The sequence below is a fragment of the Stylophora pistillata genome, chromosome 9 (assembly GCF_964205215.1).
Source record: "Stylophora pistillata chromosome 9, jaStyPist1.2, whole genome shotgun sequence".
Taxonomy (NCBI): Eukaryota; Metazoa; Cnidaria; class Anthozoa; order Scleractinia; family Pocilloporidae; genus Stylophora; species Stylophora pistillata.
The window spans coordinates 2,092,437-2,102,266 of record NC_142527.1 but is presented as its reverse complement, the minus strand read 5'-3'; the positions used below and the strand labels follow the sequence as shown (position 1 = coordinate 2,102,266).

The window sequence follows — 9,830 nt, the reverse complement described above, 5'->3', positions numbered from 1 at the left end:
GGTCTCCCAGGATGAAGTGACTGCAGTAGTCAAGCTAAAGGAATTCATTGAAGAACAAAAGTTCGCGAACGGCGATAACGATGAGGTTGTACAAGAATGGGCCGACGCAATTGAACAAGTTGTTAATGGAGATGCCTGTACACACAAATTAGCAGGACGCATCGAACAAATCAATCGCAATCAAAACACAAGCGCGCTCTACGAACACTAAAGAGAAGTCGAACTAGAAAAAGAGAAAATGGCGCAAAAACAAGAAGCTATTGAGCGAGCACATGTGGAGGAATTGGAATTCGAAAAGAAGAATTTGAGGTTAAAACACATGGGGCCCACACAAGCGGCGTGTCAGGTCGTTTGTTCGAAATATAAAGAAATGTATAGGAGAATATTGAAGAGTCGTAATATCGTAAACTTATATCAAGGAATGTCTATGTTAAGGCTCAAAATAAATATAAACCTACCTCACTTGCTGTGTATTGTCGTTTCTGTGGTTCTAAATGGCGAATTTGAGCGATTTGGTAGATTTTGCGTTGAGTGTTACTTTACTGTATAAGAAGAAGACTTCTTATAGAGGAAAGAGAATGCCCAAACTCCTGATCACAAAATTTCGTTTCCGTTTACGCCTCTAGGTTACCAAAAGGCCAAAGATTTACTCACAAGAAGATATGACAAGAGGGAAAGACGAACCTGGTATGACGGTAAATTTGAACAGGTTGCCGTCCTATACTATTCACCTACCTGCACAATACTCAACCTCACAACCTTGGAGGAAGCTGTCGAATTCGGTTTTCGGTAAACCTTTGCAGCTATATCATCACGCGTTAGACAATGGGTAAAAGTAATTATTCCTTGACAAGAGGGAAAGACGAACCTGGTATGACGGTAAATTTGAACAGGTTGCCGTCCTATACTATTCACCTACCTGTACAATACTCAACCTTGGAGGAAGCTGTTGAATTCGGTTTTCGGTAAACCTTTGCAGCTATATCATCACGCGTTAGACAATGGGTAAAAGTAATTATTCCTTGACAAGAGGGAAAGACGAACCTGGTATGACGGTAAATTTAATCGGAGGCTCCAGTGTTATTCATCCGGCCGTGGTTGTAAACAGGGGCGGCTACAAAGTCAGAGTCCAGTTGAAAAGTGGTGTCAGCCATTCGAATGCTTTGTCCACAGCGATCATTTTAATCAAAGCAAAACCCAAGTCGACCAGTTTAAGTCAAATCGCAGTGCTCACAGGCGTTTAAACTAGAACCATGCAAGTCTTTGAAGTTGTTATGAGTTCTGTGACTGGAGATTTTAAACTCGACGTCAATAAACCGGAAGGAAGCGTGGTATAGCGTCTTTTTCACCTTTTCGACACGAGAAAAAGGAGCTTTTGGCCTTGAACAACCCAAGATATTCGGAACTCTTGAACAATCACCCTCACCAGAGAGGTGTTGTAATCGACGACAATGATATGAAACCCCCCTTACTTGTCCACTTGCTAATTGGTGCTAATGACTTTGCAAAGTACGAACCAGTGAACGTCTGCGTGTCGGACGTAGAGGTGATCCCGTAGCAGAGTGTACGCGTTTCGGATGGACCATTCTGTCCCCTGGAACAGACTTGGGCGACGTTTACCTAGCTGTGAATTCGGCTGTTGACCACAACCAACTCTGCGCTCTGGATGTTCTGGGATTGGAAGAAAGGCCATCTGCATAGCAAGAAGTATATGAAGATTTCAAGGAACAACTAACAAGAAGTCCAGACGGTCGCGATGAAACTCCGAGTGGACTTCCTTGGAAAGGGGAACTGCCCTGAGTTACCCAACAACTGTGCGGACATCGTGCGCAGAGTGAACTCTCTTCTACGAAATTTAAAGAGAACTGATATGCTGACCCAGTACGACAATATTATTCGGGAGCAGCTGGACTGGGTGTCGTTGAGAAGGCATCAGTGCCTGAAGAGTGCAAACTACTGGGTCTCAAAATGGGACAAAGTGGATGACGTTGATAATTAAACCGGCAGTCTAAATCCCACAGGGATCAACGAACGCTTTTCATTCCACTAATTTATTCGTGTTTTTCTCGTTGCCATGTTCCCACCAATAACAAAGCTCCATTTTCTGCCTTTAAAAGCACACACAACCCACAATTCCTCTATTCGCTCCGACGAAGGGCTAACGCTCGAAACGTCAGCTTTTGTAAACGTTACGGTGGCCAATTTACCATTTCAACTTTGTTGATATATCCAAAATATCAGACTTCACCCATGCGTTTGGTGATGCAAGTAATCGTGGTCTGTGTGCTACTGTGTTTGCCGTGGTTACGCAAGCATCAGGTGTGATACAGGGACTCATTGCCACCAAATCCCGACTTGCCTCGTTTGGAGCTCGTGGCGGGTCACATGGCAGTCACACAAGTCACACAAGTGTGCGGGCAGCAATACAAGGTTTCAATATGACGGAGGATATACAGTGCTGGCTCGACAGCACTGTAGCCTTACACACGGCTGGCTGAACGATGACGGGGAGTACCGCCAATTCGTAGCGAATCGGGTTAAAAAGATCCAGAGCCACCCGAAGACCCGAAGACCCGAAGCATGTCTCGACATCTGAAAACCCAGCTGACTTGGAGAGCCGAGGCGGTGGTATGACTAAAGCGGAGCTATGGTGGAACGGTCCGTCGTTGTTGTCCGACCCATCTCAGTGGCCTGCTGATATTGTAACAAAGGGGACGGATGATAGCAATGCAGAGAAGAAGGTTCAACGAGAACTTTTCGCGCTCAGTGTCGAAGCAAACAACGACTTTGACATTATTCTCGAGAAGTTCGGCTTGCGTAAAGCTATGAGTATTTGTACATGGATCTCGCGGTTCATTCACAGTTCTAGTTACCTTTCTGCGAGTATTGTTAGGGCGGTGAAATTAAGAGCAGGCAGAAGGTTTATGGAACGCCCAATCCAAGATCTTGACCCATTGGAGTTGTCGTGTCACCGAAACCCTAAAACTCGCAAAGACCCACCTTTGAACCCAACTGCAGTAGAGTTCCGGCCGGCGCGGCCGCGATGAGATACTAGTAGGGACTTTAAGCAAACCACGACGGCGACGGCAACGAGAACGTGGAAAAACAGTAGATCTAATTGGAAGAACAATAGCCCAGCACGTGCGTTTTAAAACTTTGTACATTTTGTAGCCGTCCTTTGCAAAACAACAACGTGAAATCACCAAAATTTGCGTCGTCTGCCAACCATAACCGCGGCGGCAAATTATTTTAATTTACATTTGGAACTCAACGCTACTTTTATGCGTTATGTTGAGTCTGAGGTCTGGCGCCCTATGAGACGGTAAACACATGCATCCATTTTTGAAATTCTAACTAAAAGTAGAAAATCATTTTTTAATCTATGTCTTCCGTGGCGTTGCCGTCCTGACTGCTTAAAGTCCCTACTGGTGTGGCAGCACGCTGAATGTTGTTATCAAAGGAACATTATTATCATACGCATTACTGAATGAATGAATGAATGACTTTATTTCCCATATTGAAACAATACAGCAAGTATATGATGTTTTTACAATCTGCACTTGGGAGGAAGACTAAGGAAACTCTCGCGAGCTTTTACAAAGTAGTCTCCCTTTAAAAAAAAAACAAACTATATCTAAATTTAGTCAGATGGTATCAGAGACTGGAATTCATACAAAAATTGTAAACCATTGCAAATAATGTTAAACTAAGCTGTCTAATCAATATACAAAGTAAGATCTATGTCAGTATCACTTTTGCAAAATGAATTGCTTAATTGTCGTTAAAGATTTTTAAAGATGCAGAGCATTTAATAGTCGTTAGTATTTCATTCCAGATTTTAACTATCTTTTTCCGAGTAAAGTATTTTCCATAATTTGTTCTGTTAAAATTTCTTGTGAAGTTGCTTTGATCCCCTAGTATTATAACTATGCACTTTAAATATCTCTATACAGAAGTCATCAAAGTAAGGTGGAAGTACGTTATTAATTATTAAGGCTGAAACTGAATCAGGAGATAAGTACATCGTTTATTTGGTGTATATTTAAAAGATGTAGTTTATCAAAAAGTGGAAGGGATGGTGAAGTATGTGATGAAAATACTTGTTTTGTTGTAGAGACAGTTCCACGTACATATGTTTTGTTTCCAAATCATATGGGGGAGAGTGTTGGAAACTGTACGTTACGTAAATTAGTTTTAATTTGATTTACATTATACATGATTTCGTTGTCTATTACATAACCGAACAAACATGTATGCGGCACGTGTTTTTTCGCCCCTATATGACCTGGTTGCACGTGCCTGTAATACAAAACGTTTTGGGTGTCCTTTTTCCGTAACTGAGAGCATGTTTTTGTAATCGTGAGTGATAAAAAACGGTCATTAAATCGGAATTAAACAAACGTGGTATGGCGTCTTTCACGTTTTCGAAGTGCTCTCGTCTAGTTAGATAGATAAATTTTTCGATGTTGCATTAAAGTTTTTTTGAAGTAGCGGACATCGACAACAACGGAACTCAAAGAGAACCGAAGAGAGAACCACTCAAATATAATTTCAAAGTAACAGACATGACATCTTGAACAACGGATCAACTGGCTTCAAACGCTAATGAAACGCTTTGTGTTCCAAATGGCAACACTTTCCTCGAGAGTGACGTTATATTTGGCGCCTGTCCAGTTTAATCTGGACGTACTGTCGTCGTTCAGCAAGATAGGAGGAGCAGTTATTACAGAGCAGTTGCAAAATTCTTGCCACGACAAGTTCGTATATAAGCACTTAAAAGTGGCAGATTTTCAGTGTGTGTAGAGAAGGGGAAGTGCATGGTGGAGAGGAACAGCCACTAACTACTCAATCTGTAAGAACAATTTTATTGAGAGCAGCTAATCGGATTTGAGTTGAAAAACAAAAAAAATTGGGTTGACTATAGCACTCGGCTTTTCTTAGTAAATGTGTTGATACAATCAATCATCTACGTAATCGGTAAGCGTTTTTGCGCAAGACACTTCATTCTCTGCCCCAGGGGTATAATGAGTACCCCCAGGAAATTACAAAAGAACTTGACAAAATTAGATGTTGCAGGTAGCAACACAGGGGGGCGATTAACATCCTTACCAGAAAGGGCCATCACGTCGCTTCATACAAGCTCATTTTCATTTTTTTACGTGGCGGAGACATGAGAAAACCGAAGGTGTGAATCTCTTTGCCCGTGTCTAAGACTGCTTGCTTTGAGATACACTCTGTTCGTGTTCACAAGTTCTTCCATTCGTCTTTCAACTTTGGCGGCTGTAGACAAGTTTTAAAAAGCCCATTGTCTCGATCCTGCTTGTGATGTTTATAATGTGCCGCTAGCATCTCCGAGATCGTGATTTACCTAAAAAGCATTTTGTAAACGTGGACGACGAAAATTCCCCCTTTCCAACATAATCCTCTCTGATATAAGGGCAAAAATTCAAATTTCGTATACAAACAGGTAAAAAAATCGTGATTTTGTTTTCGATTTTCCAAGGGTACCTTGACCGGCTGGAATTTCAAAGTATTCAAAATTTTCAGTTCTATCTTTTCTTCAAAGACAAAACGCTATCTAATTAAGAGGAAAAGTTTATAAAAAGCTAGACAACACATTATGTAAAATAAGTTAATATGACTACCCAGGATCTTAAACGTAGACGGTTGTACATACCTGGTGTTGCCGACTTGTCTCAAGAAGATAAACCATCCACTTTCATGACTGAAGTGTTCCTTTTTTGTTTTAAACTCCAAAATTCAGAAAAGTAATCTGACCTAATACATGACAGTTTTTTTAATTGCTAGGACTACGTAAATGATAACTTTTTTGCCAGTTGGTGATGCAGCCCTTTTCGGAACGTAAATCAAAGATAATGAGAAAATTTGGAAAGGAAACATACGAGCGCATGGAAAAGTGACAGTGATGTTCTTGCTACACTAATTTTGAAGTCTTTTGTGATCTTGAACGAACGTGCTGAAAACGGAATTTATTGGTTTCACACGATTAGTAAACTGAGGTAAGTCAATCAAATTTAAATAAAACTTGCCTTTAAGATTGTTCCAGTCTAAGTGTTTTCAAGACACTTTTTCTTTCTTGAGTTTATCTTTTTCTTCCCTTTGTTAAACTTTTCTTATGATCTTCGCTTGTTCAATCCGGAATGATTTCGCCAACGTTTCCAAAACTGTGCGCCATGCTGGACGGAGTGAAAAATACAAGTTCTCCTGTGACGTCAGAGGTGTGTTATTGGACAGCAACCAATCACGAAACATCGAGTACACAATAAAAACATTTATTTCGTCTTACAGTGGAAATATGAAAACCATGCACTTACTGAACAAATTCTCGAGATAAAAGGGAAGCTTTCTTGAACTGTTGTGGCTAAAAAATTCTGGCCAGAGATATCTTCTAGCCAATGAATTGATTAAGAGTGAAGCCAGAACATGATTACGCGTAGCTTTGTAAAAAGACGGAGCTTTTTAATTTTTTTTTTATCCTTTTAAAGAGGATTTGCACAAATTGACGGAGACTAATAAATAAAACGTGTACTTCCCGTCGTAGAGGTCTTTCATGATTCCGACTGTAATTGAAAAATTCCACTTTCAAAGTTGTTAAAATACAATCACAGAATGGCCAGAAATCTAAAATTGATCAATGCAATCCTCATTGAATAAGAATGTTAAATCTTGCAAATGGAATTGAAAAAAGACTTCAGTGCGTGGGCATTACATGTTCCTTTAGATTAATTTTAAAATCATTAATCTGATGTAAATGGAAATAATCATATCGAATCATATCACAAGAATCAAGCAAAGTATTCTCTCTATACTTAAAAAAAGAAAAATAAGCCGCCTGGAAGCTGTTTACCTGCATATTATGCGTCAACAAGAGATTATCAACTGAACACAATTTAAAGTCTCTTGGCGTCGAAACATAATAATTTCGAAGTTGTACACAGCTCGCATAGCTTAGAAGTAAACAACATCTCTCATGTTACAGCCGTTGCAAAAATTGTTGTCCCCCCCGTAAATCGTTTTCAAAATATTCTTTTTAGTAAGGTTTTTCTTGTAACACATTTTTACTATTGGCTTTGAACATCGTTGTGACAATAAACTGAAGCCCTTTCTTTAGGATCGATTCAGGACGCCATTTTCGCGATTTAAACAGACCTTACTAATTCGTTTGTACCTTCACAGACTCAGTCTGTGAAGGGTACAGTCTGTGGATATATGTTGAACATATATTTCTTATGTTTATTGTACAAGGCACAAAAGCCAAATAAAATAAAAATAAAATGGAGGAAACGAAAGACAACTAAAGAGAAAACGCCGCTGGACTTTTTTTTTTTCGCATTTTTGCGGGCGTTAACAACGACAGTAAACCCAAGATTTTTCAGAGAGTGAAACGTGTGATCGCAAATCGCTAAGAGTCATGTGACCAGACTCTAGCAGTCACGTGCGCCGTTTGTGGTCCAAGTAGTTACTTTTAGGCAAGGCAGGTCAAGGTACATCAACTTCTTCGGTGCTTGTCTTCTTCCTGTTTCGAAATTTCCCACATATGTCCTGTAAATATATGTGAGATGAAGTCTTTTCAGTTTGGGACGCTAGAAAACCAAATTTTTGCTATATTTTGTGTTTGAAATGAAGAACCTCCATCCTTTGAGGTGGCGGCGCACATGTTTAATTTTTTCAGATGAAGGCCGACTTCGATCAAAAGCTAAAAATCTCGAAACTTCTAACGTCTAACCTTAAAGTGCTAACCGCGGTTTGACGTTTGCGGTTCACACAACAAACGTGGATCTAAAACTCTCTAGTGGTCCAAATATTCGTGCGTCAAAATTTTCGCTTTGAAGAAGGGCTATTAAACGATTGAAACGTCAGCTTTGAAACTCGTTACGGCGGCCAATTTGCATTATCAACTCAATATTGAACAAACCGTAATCACCTTGTAATCTTCCCCCACCGACGCAGTACCACAGTTTGTTTAGAAACTTTCCCCCTTCGTGAAGATTTGAGCTCACTATTCATTCCTACTGATGACGCACGGGAAGTGGAAATTTTAACGTAAAAATGCATGACTTTGTTTTGGAAGGGAAGTACTTTGGTGAGATTTGTTCCCTACGCCTGCGCAATTGTATGTTCTGTTATCGATAGTGCAGCTTCACTTCTAGGGTTCCACCCTATACCTTTCTCTGTCTTGGTCTGTCTCTTGTTCCATCGGGTAGGACAGGATGGAGGCTTTAGTCGATGACTTTCAACTTAGGGTAGTGATATTTTACTTTCTAAGGAAATGAGATAAATCAGAAGCTTTTACAGACCGGACTTTAACAGGTTGTCTGATTTCATTGTTTCCGCATTGCGTGCTCTAAGATTTACGCAGCAGAAGGAAATGAGTTTTGTTTCATCTAATTATCTCTGCTCAAATATTTTTCGAGACCATTCCTCCAAAAAAATGTGACATCCGTCTACTTGTCAAATAATTTTCATTTCCATTGCATGAATGACCCTCTGGTTTTGGCAAGATATAAGGATCCTCTATTTTTGTTACTGTCTAAAGGTAGTTCTCTTCCTTGATTATTATGATCGAGTCATTAAAATTCATGACTGAAAAGTTTACGTAAATTATACCGTCTTCTGAAGTTCCGCTCTCAAAAGGCGTTGAGTCACGGTCTCGGTTATCTTTCACTATCTTGAGGCAGAGTTTAATTTAGACTTCCTGCATTACAGAGAATTGAACAAGTTGAATGATTCAGCGCAAATTTCAATCTTCATTCGACGCTATTCTACAAGTCAGTTAAGCCAGCTGATTTTGTAGAATCTTGGCCTTATCCCAACTTCCTGAAATGAAATGAAATGAATAACTTTATTTAGACACGTGACATTGATGAGTCTAAGAAAAAGACTCGTTACAAAAATGTACGTGTATGTACAATAAAAACTGTACAATAAGCTAAAAAAAATGTATTTAAAAGAAAAAAGACTAAGAATTATTACGAGGAATTTAAAACCATTTATACCATCGGCTACAATATAATCTAGTCAGAGTACGAATCACAAGTCAACAACTTAACTTTCCTGAGTTGGGTAAGAAAGTTTTTAAGTACATATGATGCACGATCCTCGCAGTAGATAGCGCTATTTAAGCAATAGCGAAAATCAGACCTGAAAAAAATCAGGCCTGTACGGGATTTGAACCGCTGACCTCTTCACTGGTATCGCAGAGGTCAGTGGTTCGAAGCCCCTACAGGCCTGATTTTTTTCAGGTCTGATTTTCGCTATTGCTTAAATAGCGCTATCTACTGCGAGGATCGTGCATCATATGTATCTAATACCGCAGTACAAAATATACGAACTTCATATATCTCATTGTATCTCAAAATTTTTAAAGTTAGGGGCCTCCCTAACATGCGAAGGTAAATTGTTCGAGAGACGACACGCAATATACGAGAACGATCTGTGTCTATAACTAGTGTTGGGGGCCGGCTGGTCGAGTCTGCTACCAATACCGCGAAGACTGTAAGCGCAGTTTTTAATTCTAACCATATTACTTATATAATTAGGATAGCCTTTGTACACAAGTGTGAGAGCTTGGACCAGGCGCCTAATGGAATCTAAATTGTACTGCGACAGGATCTGCTCGTAGCGAGAGAGCTCTAAGTACGTAATAATTGGTATGTTCTCACTTATCTGATGAAGTGTTATTAATTCATAATAAAAGAGGACTACAATAGTCAAAGCGAGGTAGAATGTACGACTTATATAATTTAAGCGCTGTGTTACTGTCAATAAAATTCCTAATTCTGCGCAAGGCAGCCATCTTTGCGTGAATT

General features: G+C 39.8%; 1 long non-coding RNA gene across 1 annotated transcript; it reads right to left on the bottom strand.

Moving 5' to 3' along the window:
• Nucleotides 1–6,277: 6,277 nt before the first annotated feature.
• On the bottom strand, nt 6,278–8,188 carry LOC148722773 (uncharacterized). Its single transcript, XR_015991452.1, has 2 exons — nt 7,946–8,188; nt 6,278–7,563 (listed from the first exon to the last, which is right to left on the bottom strand). It is a non-coding gene; the product is annotated as an uncharacterized LOC148722773 (long non-coding RNA).
• Between the last annotated feature and the right edge of the window lie 1,642 nt (nt 8,189–9,830).